Genomic DNA, 21,614 nt, shown 5'->3' on the forward strand with positions numbered 1-21,614 from the left:
CAGATGAGGATCTGAGTGAGCAAGAGGAGTGTCAGTCTGTAGGACATCAGTGAGGTTGTGAAGAGCTTTAAACGTTTAGAGCAGTATATTGTATTGTATTCTGTAGTGAGCAGGGAGCCAGTGAAGTTGAGAGAGAAGAGTTGTAATATGTTCAATGGATTTAAAACAGCAGGTTATTATCCTGGCAGCACAATTTTGAAGAAGTTGTAAGCGATGGATATGTTTTTGGGATGCCAGATAGATTAGCATTATAGTAATCTATACGTGACGTAACTCGGGTATTAACCAATATTTCAGTACTGTGTTGCGTAAGAACAGGATGTAGTCTAGAAATGTTTCAGAGGTGGAAGAAGGCAGTCTGAAAAATGTTACTTATATAGGAGGAATTATTTAATAATAATAATTATTGCGTAATAATTGCCAATAATAGTGTATAAATGGATATCAATAATTGCATTTAAACGATTCGCCAAAATCTGTTATATGTAAATGATATTGATGAAGGTTTGTACAAGTAGGCGTACAGGATCGTGTTAAGAAACAGAAAAGTCTGGAGGTAGGAAATTAAACTTTGCTGAAATGCGCAGCTGCAACAGGAGAAGACAAGCAAGTTAAATAAGGGGTTTGTTAGCTTAGGCTGACTGGTGTAACTGATGGTGCGTAACTTCTATTTTTGTTAATAGGTTTGACAAACCTTTTCAATTCATTAAAGGCCACCAGTCCCCTCTTTACCCACTGAATCAATCATAATTTTTGATTGTGCTATCAGATTTAATAAAACCACCTTGTTGTCACTAAAAGTTATAAAGTGTATTGTTCTGTTAAACTATGACCATCCCTTCTCCATTAGTAAATATCTGATTGACCCGACTTAGGCTCCTTAACTGCACCGTCATAACAGGGATGGATGTTGTCGTGTTAAAAGGAAAAAATGTTTTAACTCCTTAAGAAAGGGCAGAGCGGGCTCTTTTCAATTAAGAGGCCGTGTTCCTTCAAAGTGGGAAGTGACATAATTCACATCTTCTATCACATTCTGATGACCAGTGTGATTTTCTACATTGCGGTGTGCTGAGTTGTGTACATCACGCCAAGAGAGGCAGACTGAATAAACAGGCTAATTAAAAGGGCAAAACCAGTTATGGGATGCACCCTGGACCCCCTAGAGTTTGTAGCTGAGGAGAGGATTAAAACAAAACTGGGTGCCATTATGAACAATGCTACACATCCTCTCACACAAACAGTAAAATGGAGTTCTTTTAAATCATTCTGCGTAAGTGTGTCAAGAAACACTACGGAGCTCCTTTATACAAGCAGAAATACATCTGCATAATACCTCGCGCTGACTGACAGCCAATTCAGAACTTTTCTTTCTTTTAATTTTTCTTGGTGTGTGTTCTGACCAAAATGTGTCTGTATGTTTATTTACTTTTTTATCTGCCTTTTTTTATTTTTATAAGAATTTCTGTAACTTCTACCTTGTGAGAAATAAAGTTCCAATCAGTCCATTCTATCTATTGCTGATCACTGGATTTTCTTAATCTGTTTGTTTAAATTGGTGCACATTTTTAATTGTATTGGGTACAACTTCAGAAGAGTGACTTTGATACAACACATATGTCACTTGAACCAGTTAGTGAGGGACGTCATGGTGGTCAGCTTAATAATTAGGGAGTTTGGTGGCAGGGGGACACACAGCGGACATTGCAGAGTGGAGGTGAGACTTGTGCTGGTATTTATTAAGAGGGCAGCATTTCGTGTGGGAGGCGATTACTGTGCTGTGAGAAAGACACCCACCGTGTGGAATGACTGAGGGGGCAGGAGAGGTAAACATTTGAGCTGATGGTGGTTTTTAAATTGATTTTATGATCTTGGGTTTACTTTGTTTTGGGAGGTAGATCTTGCTGATTGAGTTCAAGAGCTGGTGCTGTGATTGTCTCAGTGAGTAATAAAGAGGTAAATCTTAGCCCTATTTAATAATTAATCTACAAATCGATTAGCAAATAGCGATATGCTTTTATGTTATGTTTAACAGTGGCTGTTGTTGGCCTCTGTTTCCTCAAATTGTGATTATTTATTGAATTAATGTATTTACCAGCTTTCTGCTGGTCAGTTGAAGGTGGCATTTGGAGTTGTAAATCAATATTCACCACTTTCTCCTTAATCTTTGTTAAATGAGCTTGGACTGTAGGGATACACGGTAAGTAATCAAAATGTAGAGTAGTAGGTGGCGACTGTATGACTAGACGATATGAAGTAGAAAATGGACTTGAAAACACAAAGTGAACAGGAGACGCATACAATGATTGAATAGAAAAGACACGCAGGCAGCCACAGGGGGATTGACTCGAGTAAAGGTTGGCGGTGGGCTGGAGGTCGCGCTGCTCGTCTCTCACTTAAATCGTGTGCATTAACTCCGAGTTGAGCGAATGAGAACTTACACATCCATAAAACGTTATCTCCAAACCCTGAGCACTTATCTTTGTCTTTCTGTGTTCAAAAATTCTTAACGTGAAGACTTTTCAGTGAGACATCGCACTCTCAAATAACCTTACAGTTTTTATATAACTTAATATGAATCGATTTACAGTCATCGCTATACTTTAAAAATTGTTGTAATATTAATTTACCCATTCCTAGAGATTTAAAATGTTGAACTTGATGTATTTTACAAGCCACACACACTAATAATACACGCTCTACAGTCTCTAGCTGATTACGTGACCTACACACTCCAGACTGGTGCTGCCTTGTCTTGAATTGTGTATAATTTAACCTAATATGCCCAATCCTGATGCATGTTAATATCATTTCTTCTCTTCTTGTTTTGCCCGCTTTTCCTATGAATCTCACTCTTCTTTCTACTCTGTACATATACCTTCCCTTACTGTCAGTGTCCCACATGATTTGCCACATCTATTCGATTTTCAGTCGTGTCAGATTGTTAACTTCTGATTTACTGAATGTTAATTCTAATTTAATAATAGAAGATGTTTAGTTGCTTTTATTTCCAAATCATCCACAATTGTGTTTCCTTTGACTTCTTTATGTGCTGGGACCCATAAAAAGCTAGCAAATCAACTTAAATTCTCTAAGTGATATAATATTTGAAGTACTGTGGCAGATAAGTTTGAATTCGCCCTGCTATACAGTTTAAGCAAAAGAAGATTAAGAGGTGACATGATTGAAGTGTTTAAAATTTTGAAGGGAATTAGTGCAGTGGGTCAAGACGGTGACTTAAAAATGAGCTCATCAAGAACACGGGGACACAGTTGGAAACTTCTTAAGTGTAAATTTCGCACAAACATTAGGAAGTTTTTATTTACACAAAGAACGATAGACACTAGGAATAAGCTACTAAGTAGTGTGGTAGACAGTAAGACTTTGGGGACTTTCAACACTTGACTTGATGTTATTTTAGAAGAATTAAATGGATAGGACTGGCGCTTTGTTGGGCTGAATGGCCTGTTCTCGCCTACAGTGTTCTAATATTCTACACAGCAAATTTCAAAGATGTCCCGATGGAGAACATCAGAGAGGATGAGAGACATGGAGCAGATCAGTCACCGGCACACAGACACACATGGGATACTCCAAGGTGAGCGCTGTTAGTATTCAGTGAGCCAAACTCTGTAGCTGAAATACTGTACTGTGCATGTAAAGTGTAATGTGACTAAAAGTACATGAGGCACAACTAAATACAGCTGTAATTCTAAACGAAACAGCGCCTGGACATCACTTTACATGCCTTGTGGTGAAATGAAAACTCAGTGAGTTTTACAGAGGTTGACATTAAAGGCTTTTTTGAGTGCTAAAGCGCCGTACAGATTAACAAAGCTCTCTATGTGAATTCAAGGAGGTGCAACTCTGGACATGTAAACGTCAAAATCTCCACTTGCTGCAGGGACATCGAACTGTGGCCATAAGTCTGCATCCCTATTACTTGCCCAGAGAGTTTGGACATGTCATTGTTGTTATTGTTTGCATCCCTCCTCAGGCGGACGTGGAGATAGCAGCTGACATCATCCATTCTGATGTTGCTAAACTATAAACACAGTACCCCAAGGCGTTTGTGCTAATCTCTGGAGATTTTAACCATGTGACACTGGACAAAACACTTACCTGCCTTCTCCCAGCATGTGGATTGTAACATCCGGGGAAATAGGACTACTGACCTACTGTATGCAAACATTAAAGATGCATACAGCGCCACCCAGCTGCCTGCGCTTGGGAAGGCAGATCATAACCTGATCCTGCTTCAGCCTCACTACAAACCAAGAGTGAGGGAGCTACCTACAACTACACGCTCATTCAAGGAAGTGGTCCCCTGAGGCAGAACAGGCTCCGAGAGAATGCTTTGGACTGGGAAATCCTGCAGGGGTCACATAGTGAGAACATTGAGGACGTTGTTGACTGCACTACTGACTACATCAACTTCGTTAAGGACATTGTAGTTCCAGTAAGAACAGTAAGCTGCTATCCTAACAACAAACCATGGATGACAAGTGACATCAAGGGCCGTTTGAATCAGAAGAAAAGGACTTTTAAAGGCAGTGATCAGCATGAGCTCAAGCACATGCAGAAGAAACTCCAAGTCCAGCTCAGGGCAGTGAAGGAGAAAACTGGAGCAAAAGTTGCAGAATAACAGCATGAAGGAAGTGTGGGATGGGATGAAGATCATTACAGGGTACAGCTCGAAGCGGGGTGCCTCCATCGAGAGAGATGTGGAGAGAGCAAACCTGATGAACAACTTCTTTAACAGGTTTGACCACCATAACCCACTCTCACCTCAGAGTAATGCACCCTCCATCCATCCTTCTGCTGATAGCAGCACAGGACAGAGTTTCCCCCCCAACCACAATTACAGCAGCCCAGGTAAGCAGAGAGCTGAGGAGACTTCGTGCCAGCAAAGCAGTGGGTCCAGAAGGTGTATCGCCACGACTGCTAAAGGCTTGTGCATTGGAGCTGGGGAGTCCTGCACAGCGCATCTTCAACCTGAGCCTGGAACAGGGGAGAGTCCTGAGGCTTTGGAAAACATCTTGCATCACCCCAGTTCCAAAGGTATCATGTCCTCTTGAACAGAATGACTTACGGCCTGTCGCTCTGACTTAGCGTGTGATGAAAACCATGGAGCGGCTGCTGCTTCACCACCTGAGGCCACAGGTCCGCTACGCCCTCGACCCGCTGCAGTTTGCATACCAGGAGAAGGTGGGAGTGGAGGATGCCATCATCCATATGCTACACCGATTCCTCTCCCTCTTGGACAGAGTCAGTGGTGCTTTAAGAATTATGTTTCTGTACTTCTCTAGCGCCTTCAGCACCATTCAAACGCTGCTCCTTAGGGACAAGCTGACAGATGGGAGTAGATTCATACCTGGTGGTATAGATCGTGGACTCTTACAGACAGATCTCAGCATGTGTGTCTCGGGAACTGCCAGTCTGACATTGTGGTCAGCAGCACAGGAGCACCGCAGGGTACTGTACTTACTCCGGTCCTGTTCAGCCAACATACATCGGACTTCAAATACAACTCTGAGTCTTGCCACGTGCAAAAATTCACTGACGACACTGCTATCGTGGGCTGCATCAGGAGTGGGCAGGAGGAGGAGTATATGAACCTAATCAAGGACTTAATGGGTGCGACCCAAACCAACTACAACTGAAAACCAGCAAAACCAAGGAGCTGGTGGTGGAATTTAGGAGGACCAGGCCCAGAGGTGACTGTGTGCAGAGGGTGCAGACCTATAAATACCTGGGAGTGCAGCTGGATGATAAATTGGACTGGACTGCCAATACTGACTCTCTGTGCAAGAGAGGACAGAGCTGACTATAGAAGGCTGGAATCCTTCAACATATGCAATAAGATGCTGTAGATGTTCTATCAGACAGTTGTGGAGGACGCCCTCTTCAACGCAGTGGTGTGCTGGGGAGGCAGCATAAAGAAGAGGGACGCCTCATGCCTGGACAAACTGGTGAGGAAGGCAGGCTCTATTGTAGCAACAGAGCTGGACAGTTTGACATCTGTGGCAGAGCAACGGGAGCTGAGCATACTCCTGTCAATCATAGCGAATCCACTGATCAGTATCCTCTCCAGACAGAGGAGCAGCTTCAGCGAGAGACTGCTGTCACTGTCCTGCACCATTGACAGACTGAGGAGATCGTTCCTCCCTCACACTATGTGACTCTTCAATTTCACCCGGGTTGGTAAACGTCAACATTATACAAAGTTACTGTCTGTTAAACATGCATTTTTATCACTCTTTAAATTAATATTGTTTTTTTATGAGTATGCTGCTGCTGGATTATGTTAATTTCCCCTTGGGGATTAATAAAGTATCGATCTATATGGACCTGCTATCAGAAAAACCTCTGCCTTTACCAGTAACCTCCCTCCCTTGTGAACACATCTTCAAGGTCCGAATAGGCAATCAGTAAAAAGTCGTGTTAGTCACAGAAAAATATAATAAAAACATGTTTCCTTAAATAAAAATGATGGTTCTCCTGTCTGTATCATTCCTAAGCAATCTTCCTGTTACAAGAGCACAATCCCAGTCACCAACACAATTACCATGTCCCCCCAATCAATCAATCAATGAAAGAACAAATTCAAAATGATTACTTTAATATTTAATTATTTAAACACATCAACCTGCACTCATTAGCCATAGCAACAATTGAAATTGTCAGTCAAACATTTTAATTTGTTACTCATTTGAAATGAGGTGTTTACTTTTGAAAAACCTTTACAAATCAATAAAAAGAGGCAAAGGGGTGGGGCAGGGGGGGTTCTTTATGAGAGAATTATGGTGAGAGAGGACTCGTGACCCGTAATACTAAAGCTCTTCTTTGCAGTATTAAGCATTTGAACTGTCAGCATTTATAATAGGTATAATTTAGAGTTGTGCTTCTTGACCCTAAATATTATTCAGGGACAATCATTTAAAATGTATTGATGACCTACAAACATTCATTTCGGCTGACATTTACATCATGCACAATTCAAATGAAGCTTGTTGGATAAGGATTAGAAACGCCAAGCGGACAAGCTCAGTGGAAATTAGCACCTCATGGTTTGAAGCACTGAGCAGACATGTGCAGTTCAAAGCCATATAGTGCTGTACGGTACTTTGTAACAAGTCTACCAAACATTTGATATTTAGCATTCTAGTGATATTTTCTAATTTGTATTGATATTACACACTTCGGCTGAGTTCACTGACAGATTGAAATGACAATTCAGGTAGTTGTTGGCAATTAATATTTGTTATTGGTTTGCAGTAATTTAGTTTGTCTGATAGTTTAGATCAAAGATAATCATTTTACATTATATATTATACATATTAAGAGTTTCACTGTAAAATGTATTAAATTTTGTATCCAAGTAGTTGGAGACACTAATGTCATTATAGTTCAATATGGCGGCCTACAGTGGCGTCATACCATCGAAATAAGTACGTACGTCGGTTTCGGTTAGCACAGGGAAGCCTCCTACCAAATTTCGTGAAGATGGGGCCATAAATAAGAAAGTTCAACATAGCGGACGTTGTCGACCGTTGTGTAGAATTTAGAAAGTAAACCTGCTTATCTTTTGTAAGTAAGCTGTAAGGAATAAGACTGCCAAATTTCAGCCTTCTACCTACATGGAAAGTTGGAGAATTAGTGATGAGTGAGTGAGTGCTTTGCCTTTTATTAGTATAGATAATACACTATTATGTTTTTCTTGAATAGTCTGTAGTAAATTTGAAAGCATCAGATTTAAAAGCTTTTAAAAACAACAAAATATTTCAATTAAGGTCATAATTGAAATCCTTTTTTTTGTACACCACTCTATACGCTCATTTGTATTGAAGGAGTATAGATTGTGGAACTTCAAAGGCAAATTTATAACACATGGAGGGCGAGGAGCAAATACACTCTCTCTCCACTATAAATGTCACATTCCACCTTAGCCAAATATGTTCCTTATATGTATGAGTAAAGAATGCTGATGAGACATGAAACATAACCAGTAGTTAATGTGCATTATGGACTACTTTATTAGGTTCATACATTTGTAATTCTCACTCTGAAGGAGTCAGTGCCTCATCAGTCATGAATCTCACTGCACTGTTGATGGCACTGATGCAGTTTTGAAGACATTTGTAATGAGTTCCGCAGCATACATTTTTAATCAAATTGGATTTTGGAAATCAACAATACGTATCGGCTACAGATCTGAACATCACTGACTACTAAAAACGTTTAATGAGGAGGGTCTTGTGCACATGCTGTACTGTTGTGATGAGCATCGGCTTTGTTAACTCTAACATGCGGTGTCTTTCAGCCTCTCTGACATGATCAACATGGGGTAGAAAAGAAGCTGCACTGTTAAAATATGCGTGCTGCCTTAAGACAAATATGCTTATCACTTTACGTAGACTAGACTCCACACCATGAAACGTGGTATCAGGTAGGAATCTATAATACTGTCTCTTGAATGTATTTATCAGCTTCTAGACAAGTAGAGTTTTTGTTATCTATTTTTTTTTTTATTGATTTTATTGAAATCACACAACATTCCATACAAAAAGATCAATTTTTACAAAAACAGGATTGAAAACAAATCGACCCTGACCCCTGAGAAAGACAGTATGGCCAGAAATAAAACTTAGAGCTAGTAAATATAAGTAAATAGATGAATTATTAAGTGAATAAAGATAAATGGAGAAGAAAAAGAAAATGGGAGAGAATCTGTTTCCTCAGTGCTTTAAGAGGTTATTCTAAAGTGTTATTGATTAGATCCCGCCAGGTTTATAAAAAGTTCTGCACAGATCCTCTAAGTGAGAGTTAGTTTTTTTTTTTTAATTTAAAATAGTATAAAACATCAGTTACCCACAAAAAAAAAAAAAAAATCTATTTTGTTTTTTCTGTGCTCCATGCACTAGCCCCGTCTATGGGAACCGCAAGATTCGAACACATGTTGGAACACCACGCAGATGGAGGAGGGCCACTGCTTTTACTTTTTCAGATAAAGAAGACTGGCGGCCTGGTTGACTAATAACACTTGTCACTAACCGATTTGCGGTGCCTGCCTGATTTCCAGGTGCATGCGCACAAAGACAACCTGAGTAGTGCGTGCATGATGCACGCATGCGCAGAGCTTTACTATTACCACCCTGCCCGATTTGCGTTATTTTACTTTGCGACACGAGTCCCCATCCGATTTGTCTTGCGGACTCGCGCTCTGCTTAATTAAAATTCATTTCACGATGGTGGCCGCTTTGTTCTACGCATGCCTAATGTTTTACAACACATGTCACTCATGAGGTTTGAATTGTACTTGCGAGTCATTTTTGTGTTGCCGTTTATCTCCGTCTGCAAGTGAACTTCATGCTGGAAAAGATGGCAACTTTTGAATTTTATAATGTTTTGGAAGAATATTTGTCATCTGAAAATTTTAACTCCATTCAAATGAAGAGGCAGTGAAATGAAATGTGACGTATGTCTCTGAACTTTATAACGTATAAGCTTTTTGCAACTACTGTACATCGTATTGATGAAAAAGGCAACAAGGATTTTCATTTTTACAAACCAGATTCCAAAAAAGTTGGGACACTAAACAAATTGTGAATAAAAACTGAATGCAATGATGTGGAGATGTCAAATGTCAATATTTTATTTGTAATAGAACGTAGATGACAGATCAAACATTTAATCCGAGTAAATGTATCATTTTAAAGGAAAAATATGTTGATTCAAAATTTCACGGTGTCAACAAATCCCAAAAAAGTTGGGACAAGTAGCAATAAGAGGCTGGAAAAAGTAAATTTGAGCATAACGAAGAGCTGGAAGACCAATTAACACTAAATAGGTCAATTGGCAACATGATTGGGTATAAAAAGAGCTTCTCAGAGTGGCAGTGTCTCTCAGAAGCCAAGATGTGTAGATTCCCACAATGATGCGCAGAAAGATAGTGGAGCAATATCAGAAAGGTGTTACTCAGCGATAAATTGCAAAGACTTTGCATCTATCATCATCAACTGTGCATAACATCATCCGAAGATTCAGAGAATCTGGAAGAATCTCTGTGCGTAAGGGTCAAGGCCGTAAAACCATACTGGATGCCCGTGATCTCCGGGCCCTTAAACGACACTGCACCACAAACAGGAATGCTACTGTAAAGGAAATCACAGAATGGGCTCAGGAATACTTCCAGAAACCATTGCAAGTGGACACAATTCACTGTGCCATCCGCTGTTGCCAGCTGAAACTCTACAGTGCAAAGAAGAAGCCATTTCTAAGCAAGATCCACAAGCTCAGGCGTGTTCACTGGGCCAGGGATCATTTAAAATGGAGTGTGGCAAAATGGAAGACTGTTCTGTTGTCAGACAAGTCACGATTCAAAGTTCTTTTTGGAAATCTGGGACGCCATGTCATCCGGACCAAAGAGGACAAGGACAACCCAAGTTGTTATCAACGCTTAGTTCAGAGGCCTGCATCTCTGATGGTATGGGGTTGCATGAGTGTGTGTGGCATGGGCAGCTTGCATGTCTGGAAAGGGACCATCGATGCAGAAAAATATATTCAGGTTCTAGGACAACATATGCTCCTATCCAGATGTCATCTCTTTCAGGGAAAACCCTGCATTTTTCAACAAGATAATGCCAGACCACATTCTGCATCAATCACATCATCATGGCTGCGTAGGAGAAGGATCCAGGTACTGAAATGGTCAGTCTGCAGTCCAGATCTTTCACCTATAGAGAACATTTGGCACATCATAAAGAGGAAGGTGCGACAAAGAAGGCCCAAGACGATTGAACAGTTAGAGGCCTGTATTAGACAAGAATGGGAGAGCATTCCTATTTCTAAACTTGAGAAACTGGTCTCCTCGGTCCCCAGACGTCTGTCGAGTGTTGTAAGAAGAAGGGGAGATGCCACACAGTGGTGAAAATGGCCTTGTCCCAACTTTTTTGGGATTTGTTGACACCATGAAATTCTGAATCAACATATTTTTCCCTTAAAATGATACATTTTCTCAGTTTAAACTTTTGTTCCGTGATTTATGTTCTATTCTGAATAAAATATTAGAAGTTGGCACCTCCACATCATTGCATTCAGTTTTTATTCACGATTTGTATAGTGTCCCAACTTTTTTGGAATCCGGTTTGTAGTTGCAATATGACATTTGTAATCTCGTGGTTTAAATGTTAAAGTCACAGCATATTCCGTATTTGGGATAATGCATGTATTTATTTCGTAACACCCTATAAGTATTTGGTGGTGTTTCTCTTTTAACATTTGTTCACATTTATCTAAAAAGAGTGAATGAGTGCTAATAATTAAGCAAAACAATATAATCGAGGTGTTGAATTCCAAACAGAATAAGGAGTGCACGACTGACACTTGATGGGTGTAAAGTGTGCCCTACAAAGCCATCAGTATTTTGTATTATGTTAATATCAGATTACATCAATACAATAGTTTTTCCATAATAAATTTAACAAATACATAACAATGAAGGCTACATTACATACAAGAGTAGCAACAGCTAGGTTATTACAAGAAAGCGAGATGCAGATAATAGCATTACACATTTTTAATGAAGCAGATCAGAATCTTACACTTTAATTATTTTAGTGTGTTTTCTGTTTTTACAAGCAATTTCTAGCATATTAATGTCCATACAGAAAGATGTAACAGAGGGTGTGACATTCTAAACATTTCACTTATGAATAGGAAATTTATGAAGCAAGGAAACCACAGTTACTACATTTTCCAACATTTAGTCTTCAAAATTGTATACAGAAGAACAACAAGAATTGAAGAGTGAGATATTGTTTTGTCATTCAAGACAGAAGAAGAAATCAATCTTTATAAAACATTTTGGAATAGGAGCAGAAGTAAAAGAAATGTGAGAAGGGAAGTGTCTTCATTTGTACCTAACCTACATTTTGCTGATATATTCATGTCATACTTATAAATTAATTTGTTAGTTGGTTACTATTTACTCAATTTTGAAATGGATGTCTTGATCCTTGTTTGGTAGAAAAAAATTCTGTGTCAGAAAACAGGCAATTTAAAAATTTATGATGTCCAAAGCTATCAGAGAAGTATGGTATGCATCTGATGTGGCACAATGACAGACTGGGCACCTACTGTTGTCATTAGCTTATCATTTAAGCTGTTGGTTTAGGAGGACTACACACACACACAAATACATTTAACTGAATACAATGGAGAAGGCTTGCTCCTTAAAAATAACTTTCTTATTGCTGCAGTCAGAAGTATAATGCCCCTTTATTGTATTTTTTTTTTCTTGACTCTACAGGATTCCCGGAGGTAACCAGCCTTCCATGTGGCTGAACAGATTCCAGTGTACCCAGATTTTGAGACACAACTGGGTGCTCTTTTCTTCTGGTTTTAAGATTTCCAATTTGAGATGATGTGCAGTTCATGCTAGATTTGTTATTTCTACAGGTAAGACTACCAAGGCTTTCAGTTTTAGCAGTAATTTGAGCACAATGGCTGCAAAGTCTCCCAATATTTATTACTTGATCTGTAATATTTTGCTACCTTGAATACTGTACTGTATGCTTGCTCTGTCCAGTAACTTAGACAGCTTTTTAATTTTAGACAGGAAAGCCTCACAGTGTGAATCCTCACAAACACAGAGACTGAGGTGCATTAGTATCAGCAATCACTATACAGCAATGTTCTGTTTTACAAAATAACATTTATTTTCTTAAGTTACTGTGCTTTGTTGTTGGATTTTGCAAGAACCTAGACTTAATTGTAACTTAAAACAAAACTAAGGCAGGAGAGAAAAACACATTTGTTTTCATGTAAGTAATGACACCTTAGCACATCACATTAGAAGTTCAGTTTAAAGAAGACAATACACAATCCAATGCATTTCTGGATACATTACAGATACCACAAATAGATGCTTTTAGTGCGGAGGAAGTTGATAAACCACTGGCGTTATCAGAATTACTAGATGCTATAAAGTCACTCCAAGGCGGGAAAGCAGCAGGCCCTGATGGCTACCCTGCAGAATTTTACAAGAAATTCAGCTAGCTCTCCTCCTATTAGCAACATTTACAGAAGCCAGAGATAACCAATCTCTTCCTCAAACCTTTCGCCAAGCACTAATCACTGTTTTTCCAAAACAAAATAAGGACTTATTACAATGTGCATCATTCAGACCAATTTCACTTCTGAATAACAATGTTAAAATACTCTCTAAAATCATAGCTAGAAGGATGGAGAAAATGCTCCCCTAAGTAATATCAAAAGACAAAACTGGATTTATTAGGGGCTGACACTTATCGTCAAATCTTCGACGCCTGTTTAATGTAATATACTCACTAACTAAATCAAACACCCCAGAAATATTATTATCATTGGATGCAGAAAAAGCGAGAAGGGTCTGGCTGCAGCCTGCAATACCTAGGAATTTAACACGGAACGCCCCTCATATCACGGAACACCTCCAACACTAGTCACGGAACACCCTCTGATGTCAGTTTCGATACGTCATCATTGTTTTTGTCGGAGTCCGGAGGAATGGTGGACTTAGAATAAATCTTTCTGAAAGCTTTTCGAGGAAAGAAGAAGAGTTTGAGTTGGAAATTAAGATGGCAGTGAGTTTGTTGCAAGTTTTACTAGTGTTAGGTAATATTATACTTTACTGCTAGGTTACGAATTATACCACAGTGTAATAAAGATGTTGAATCAACTTTCAGGTTCCGTGCAGTACTAAGCACTCTAAGAAAGTATTAACAGTTAAACAACAAACAGGATTGTTTGTGTAGCTAATTGTTACAGGGCTAATCGGAATACTAGATTGACGGATTCAGCAGTCAGTAATTTTTTATAACAATTGTTATAATATGCAATTGACCATTGTTTAGTATAATTAACCATAGCGAAGTGTAAAGAACTGTAATCAAATATAAGTGACCGTGATTAAGTACTTATAATTGCCAGAATATCATTCACCATTTGTCCTGTATATCACGTATATGCAAGTTAATCAGAAGCAAAACCAGTAACCAGTAACTTGGTATTTTAGATATCAAAATATATTTCAGAAAGACAATACAGAGAGATTGAGCCATTATAAGGTAATGTTCCACAGAAAGCTTATTGTTTGCATAACTTTCTAAGACAAACACAGTTAAATAGTGGATATACTGGTTTTTCAGTTATAGTAATGTTGGTAGTCTGAAGTTTGAATATACTTAGGTTACTTTAGATGATCTTTTTTCATAGTTCTGTATATATATTTACAGTACATAACTGAACATTTTAATAAGTAGCTACAAACAAAGGGCAAATGTGAATGCCACCTCTTCTGCATTCTTCAAAAATACTGCTTTTGAAGTTTTTTTTTTTTTCAATTGAAATAAAGTGAAGTGATTGTTCTCGTGCATGTTTGTCAGTTTTAAGAACTTTATATCTATTTTATATTCACCAGAGACACATAAGTATATTGAAGACCACAGAGGAACCTACAGTTGTGTTTGGTGCTCAGGAGTTTGTCTGTTTTGCTATAAAAGAACAGATTATGTAGGCATCATCAGCCACTTACAGAGTCACAAAAGGACAGTAGTTGTTCATGGAGGGATGTGAAGTGATCTAGAAGATATCTTGTAACTTGTAAAATTTGATTAATAGACACTTTTAATACACTTTAATGCAGCTAGATATTCACCTTAACAACATGATTTTATTTAACAAAATAATATACTGTGTACTTTTTAAACTTTTGAAAAGCTAGCTTTGAATAATTTTAGATTAATTAATTCATGACTGTGTATTAACAATTTTCTCTTTTAAAATATTTAGTAGAATATGACAAAGATCATACTACAAATACTTTAATTTTTCAGAATGTAAGTGTGGAATTACATTGCCTACAATTGACAGGCAACATATAGTTTATTTTCATAAATTTTTAAAAGCATCATTGACAGAATCTTTAATTAGTTTGTTCTGTTTAAAATAATAATAGGACAGGTTTTGCTTGTTTTAGCTCTATTAAATTTAAGGATTATTTGAATTTCTTTTGTTAAGTTTTAAATTTTTAGAAAAATAATTCTGAATATTAACCTTTTTTTTTCTTTGTACTGTTTCTGGTTTTAAAATATACAAGTGTTCATTGAACTGCCGGGGATCAGGCCACTGCCATTGCTGTTATTGTCAGAAAACAGCAGTTCATAAAGATCAGTTCCTCAGGCACTTGTCAGATTGTGGCAAAGGTCCTAAAGTGCACCCTCTGCCCTCCATGCCCATGGCACCGGTCACTGCCCAGCTTCTTCCCTCCATGCCCACAGCACCCGTCACCACCTAGACTCTGTTCTCCGTGCAAACGGAACTAGACACTGCCCAGCCTCTGCCATCTGAGTTCAAGTTCTTTGTTCAACTGTTCAGTTCCAGCATTCAAAAGTTTTAATGTTCTTTTTTTTAATCTTTGTTCATATGTTCAGTTCACTCAGTTTGAACCTCGGCCCAAATCTCCCCAAATTAACATTTTAGCAGGACTGTTCCTTATTTACTGTTACTTCTGTCACCTAGTGATGGCTGCTGCCCATTTGAACTATTCTTCTTTAAAAAATTTGATCCAAATGGTTTTAACTAGGCGGCACGGTGGCGCAGTGGTAGCACTGCTGCCTCGCAGTTAGGAGTCCCGGGATCGCTTCCCGGGTCCTCCCTGTGTGGAGTTTGCATGTTCTCCCTGTGTCTGCGTGAGTTTCCTCCGGGTGCTCCAGTTTCCTCCCACAGTCCAAAGACATGCCGGTTAGGTGGATTGGCGATTCTAAATTGGCCCTAGTGTGTGTGCTTGGTATGTGTTTGTGTGTGTCCTGCGGTGGGGTGGCGCCCTGCCCGGGATTGGTTCCTGCCTTGTGCTGGCTGGGATTGGCTCCAGCAGACCCCCGTGACCCTGTGTTCGGATTCAGCGGGTTGGAAAATGGATGGATGGATAGTTTTCACTAAGCAATTTTGGAAGAGCTCTGTAAATAATTCATAACGGCACAGTGGTAAAACATCCTCAAGGTTCTAAAATATTTGTAATGGTGTGCTATGGTCTCGTGTGTGAAGCCAAAGTCACTCCCTTCATAAATTAATTGTTCATTTAAAAGTTTCTAGAGATTATATTATCTGATGTTCACTATTTCTCTACCTGTTCTATTACTAATAAATCTATCTTGTAATCTGAAATGAATATCATTGTCATAAAAAGTGATGAAAGGCTCCAGCTAAATTTTGGTTAAGTAATTCTTTCTTCTGTGTGATAAAATTATTAATTGGCACATTTTCAGAATTAAATATTATTAATCCAGTTCTACAATGATATTCCATCTGCAAAGTTCATATCAACTTTGTTTTTAATATACAGTACATTAATATAATATAAATCAATTTTGACAAAACAAATTTTATCTGTAGGAAAATTGACTCTAAAATAATGCCAGGTAGCTGGAACGAACCGCATTATAATTTAATGTAAATATTAATATGTTTTGCTAGTATAAGACAATAAACACACACAGATATCTCCTTTACTAATCACCTCTTCAAATGATCGAATCTATACAAACAGACTGACAGCCTGGACTGCTCGGGGTAAGTGGAGGACACTTTGCCAGTAGTAAGATGTAAATGTTGATTTAAAATAATAACTTGCTTTTTTTTTTTTAGTATGCTCTCTACATTGCCACTGGAAGAACAGTTATAAGAATTTGTCAGCTTACAGTATTTCTAAATTTTTTTTTATCTTCCAGCCAAGACATCGGTCTTCACTTTCCACACGAGAAGAAGGACATTCAGTGTACCACAGGTAGTGCTTCGTAATTATCAGTTGAAAGGTTTTCTGACATTAATTTTATATATTAGAACTTCACAAAAAGACTTTGACCAACTGGTCACACAGCAGGTCTCCAGTGAGGCTGTCAGTAACTTGTGTCTTTCTTCAGCCCTGTGTTGTGTCAGTGGTGTTATGGGAGCAGAGAATGGTGGTCTTAAAAATGAGTGTTTTGTGTGCTTTTGCTCTAACGGATTTTTTAAATGGCAATCATTTCTGCTTCCAGCAATTCCAGACAAGATAGGAAAGAGCAAGGACTTTTCTCCCCTACCCTTCTTTTCCATTACTAAAGAATATAAAAATGTTGACTGAATTATTCATGCCAGTACAATTAATAGTATAATATTTACTTTACTGTTCCTAAAATTTAGGCAATGAATGGCTTCATAGAGTTGCTTTTGTGGAGTGTCACTTTTTGACCGTTTTCCTTGTTCTTCAAAGATCAATTTCATCTGTGGCATTAGGCGACATTAACTGAATGTGCAGGTCAGCATATTTATGGTTACATTTAGTTGTTAGCAAATTGTACCTCACAAAGGCACAGTCCTCTCAGGTATGTAGTGAAATGACTCTTACGGGACAGCAAATGCCTTTAAAGGTAATGACTTTCTTTTTCCTTTTCAATATCATTCAGAAATCATCCAGTCTAGAATGGAGTGATTGTTTGCTTCAGGTAAACACTTTCCATTTTGTATAACTTCTTATATGTAGCATTTCTATTGTAATATGTTTGGGTGAATGTTTCAGCAATTTTTAAAGCATACTTACTAAACTGGGAACAATTAAATTACATATTATTTGAAATGATTAATTTGGCCTTCACAAGAGACAATACTGTGGTAATTGGACTCTTTGTCTTTCAGGGACTCACTTCAGTACAATTCCCGTAGATGTTCAGATTGAACTGAATGGGTCTTACAGCAATGTACAGGGAGTGCAGAATTATTAGGCAAGTTGTATTTTTGAGGATTAATTTTAATATGGAACAAACAAAGTGCTATCAGTCAATCCAAAATGTTAATAAACCTGAAACCTGAATGTTTCACAACGGAAATGTGAGTGTGAACATCATCAGGGGAATACATATGTGCGCACAATTATTAGGCAACTATTAGTGTGCAGATTTATTATGCAACTAAAGGAAAAATGAAAATTTTCCTATCTCACTTCTTTATTTTCATCTGTTATAGTGAGAATAATAAACAAACACCTCAAAATTTACAAATAAACATCTCTGACATTTCAAAAAAAATAAATCAATCAATGACCAATATAGCCACCCTTCTTTCCAATAACAGTCATAAGCCTTTCCATTCATGAAGTCTGTCAGTTTCTTGATCTGTTGACGATCAGCTTTTTGTGGAGCAGTGACTACAGCCTCCCAGACACTCTTCAGAGAGGTGTATTGTTTTTCTCCCCCGTAAATCTAGTGTTTAAGAAGTGCCCACAAGTTCTCGATAGGGTTTAGGTCAGATGAGGAAAGGGGGGCCATGTCATTATTCCTTCATCTTTAAGTTTAAGGCCTTTACTGGCTGGCCACGCAGTGGAGAACTTCGATGCAAGTGATGGAGCATTGGCCTGCATAAAATCATGGTCTTTTTCCTGTATCACTGTTTGAAGAAAGTGTCTTCGAAAAACTGGCAGTAGGTTTGGGAGTTGATTTTGAGTTCATCTTCAATGCAAAAAGGTCCAACTAGCTCATCTTTAAAAATACCAGCTCATACCAGTACCCCACCTCCACGTTGGAGTGGAGCTCTGTGCTCATTACTGATCCACAGGTCCATCCATCTGGTCCATCAAGAGTCACTCTCATCTCATCGGTCCATAAAACCTTTGAAAAAATCTGTCTTCAGATATTTCTTGGCCAAGTTTTGACGTTTCAACTTATGTTTCTTGTTCAGTGGTGGTTGGGTTTCAGCCCTCCTTACCTTGGCCATGTCTTTGAGCACTGAACACCTTGTACTTCTGGGCACTCCAGGTAGGTTGCAGCTCTGGAATATGAAAGTACTGGAGGATAATGGGTTCCTGGTAGCTTCACATTTGATTCTTCTCAAATCTTTGGCAGCTAATTTGCGTCTTTTGTTCTCAACACGTTTCTTGCGACCCTGTTGACTATTTGCAACAAAATGTTTGATGGTTCTGTGATCACACACCAATATCTTAGCAATTCCAAAAGTGCTGCATCCCTCTGAAAGACTTTTTACAATTTTTGACTTTTCAGAGTCAGTTAAATCTCTTTTTTGGCCCATTTTGCCTGAGGAAAACTAGCTGCCTAATAATTCTGCACACCTTGATATAGGGTGTTGATCTCCTTAGGCCACACCCTCCCTCATTACACAAATACACATCACCTGACGTGCTTAAATCCAATAAGCATTCAAGTTAATACAGCTTGGAGTTGGAATATACGCATTAAAAATGATGATATGGTCAAAATACTCACTTGCCTAATAATTGTGCACACAGTGTATTAGTAAATAAAAATGAATGCTACACAGAGCACTTAGTCATTTTGAATTATTTGTGCACTTTCTGAATGGTTTCTAACTAGACATGACATTACCTTAAACATGAACTGCTATGGTTGTACACTGGAGTTTATTTTTTTCTTTTTCACTCCACCTCATGCCTACAGGCAGTAGAGACAAAAAGCGAGAGAAATCAATTGAGCTGAGCATTCCTAAGACATGCTGTAGTCATATCGGTGTTTTTATTTCATAAGCCAATTTAATTGTTCTTTGGGTAAAAGTGGAGTTAATACATTGATATTCCTAATAAAGTACTTGACAGTATTTTTTTTTTCTTTTTCATAAAAAAGTCTTCATTGATCCAAAACATCCTGACTGCTTGTGACTGGCTGGATGCCAACAAAGACAAACTTGTTGGGACAGTCCTCCGGCCAAGAATTCTGGAAATGGACGAGGATGAAGTTACATACACAATTGAAAAATAAGAACAATGGGGAGACGATGAAGAGACTGAAGAAGTCATGTCCACCATCTTATTTACTTTTGAATGCCTGAAGGATATGAACTTTTTTCTTGATAAGATACGGGTTAAAAAAAATATTCCCATCAGTTGCTGCTGTTCGACAAATTAGATTTTTTTTTATTTCATGTGGCAAAAAACCTACCGTGATGTCATTTTGTTCAGTGGATTTGATCAGTGAATCACTGTAAAGAAAAGTGGGGATGGACTGGCTTTATGACCTACTTCAATAGTTAATTGTCTACTGAAATGACCAATGTAATGGATGGAGGACACAGATGGATGTCCGAACTGGGATTGTGTGCTTTATTTCTTTAAAATAAATTCATATTTGAACCTGCATCTTATGTGTGTGTGTGTGTGTGTGTGTGTGTGTGTGTGTGTGTGTGGTTGTGTGAAAGGTTTGGGTGCTAAAATGACCCCACAGGTTACACTCCCCTATGTGGTAATTATAACAGTGTGTTTTGATACATCACTTTAATTTTCAAAACCTAGACTGTTGGCTTGCAAGTTCAAGAAGGGAGTCGAATTAAAAGCAAAAATGAGTTGGGAAAAAATGTACAGTCCCTGGGACTGAATATGGTAACTACTGTATGAAACAATGCCATGTTACAAATCAGGATTTTATATATATGTGTCTGGACACCACACCAGCTTCATCATTAAAACTGCTGCTGACATCACCATCATAGGCCTGATCACCACCAGTGATTAAATGGCTTGCAGACAAGAGGTCTATCTGCTGACTCAGTGGTCCCAGGACAATCTGACCTTTCATGGCCAAAAATTAAGGAGCAGGTCATAGACTTCAGAGAATGGATTAAGCTGTGGTTTGTGTTTGTGGGGTGCTGTGGAAATGGTGAGCTTGTTTAAATTTCGTACAGTAACAATCAGTGATGAATTGTGGAGGGAACAGCACGGTTTGCCTATTGCCAAGTTCACCAATGCCTTCCTGAGATGTCTCACATGTGCTGTCTGGAGTCCATCTTCACAGGCGGCATCACATCCTGGTAGGGCACACACGCGAGGGTGGTGAAAGCCACAAACTATTATTGGCACCCAGCTGCCTTCTGTCCAGGATATCTAGAAGACATTCTGCTAAGATTATCACATGCTCGGCCATCCTGCAAAAGTGTTTTTCTTATTCATCCCTTCTGGCAAATAGTAAAGAACCAATGTCGCTAAGTATGGCTTTAAAGATGGTGTTTAGTTAAAGAGTTACTGAACAGCCAATCATAATAAGAAACGTAAGAAAAAGACTAGGTATAAATATTTGTAATATGCCTGAATATATATCTCAACTGTATATTGTATTCTATATATTTGTTGTGTTTTATTATATTATCACTGTTTTGGAGAGGCATGTACAGTAAATAATATTATTGTACAGTATGCACAAGACAATAAATACTGTACAGTATGTTTAATGATGAGATCACCTAGGGATAATTAGGTCACTGATTAGGTAAATGATCCACTACTTATTATTTATTATTATTAGTAGTTGTACAAAATTTTACAAAGACGACGACTCAAAGACAGCTTGAGTCTATGTTGGAATAAGTTGGGTCTTTGCAATCAACTAAAATGTTGTACAAAAAAGGTTTAAGAACAGTCACGATTGTCTCAAACTGAAAAGTTAAAAAATGTAAAATTATGTAAAATCTACTGGCTGTCACATGCCTTTTAATTGATATGGACATGACATCCAGTATTTCACACATGCAGCTTTTAGTAATGAAAACGTTGATGGATCAAATCAAGAAATAAATGACTGTTT

The 21,614-nt window shown here is 38.3% G+C and overlaps 2 protein-coding genes across 2 annotated transcripts in view; one reads left to right on the top strand and one right to left on the bottom strand.

Moving 5' to 3' along the window:
* Nucleotides 1–21,614, top strand: part of LOC120533516 (gastrula zinc finger protein XlCGF57.1-like) — a 695,777-nt gene that overhangs the window by 308,286 nt on the left and 365,877 nt on the right. The gene's annotated exons all lie outside the window — the stretch shown is intronic.
* The window catches only part of LOC120533533 (zinc finger protein 239-like), a 69,189-nt gene that overhangs the window by 37,586 nt on the left and 9,989 nt on the right, over nucleotides 1–21,614 (bottom strand). The gene's annotated exons all lie outside the window — the stretch shown is intronic.

This window comes from Polypterus senegalus, chromosome 8 (assembly GCF_016835505.1).
Source record: "Polypterus senegalus isolate Bchr_013 chromosome 8, ASM1683550v1, whole genome shotgun sequence".
Lineage (NCBI taxonomy): Eukaryota > Metazoa > Chordata > Cladistia > Polypteriformes > Polypteridae > Polypterus > Polypterus senegalus.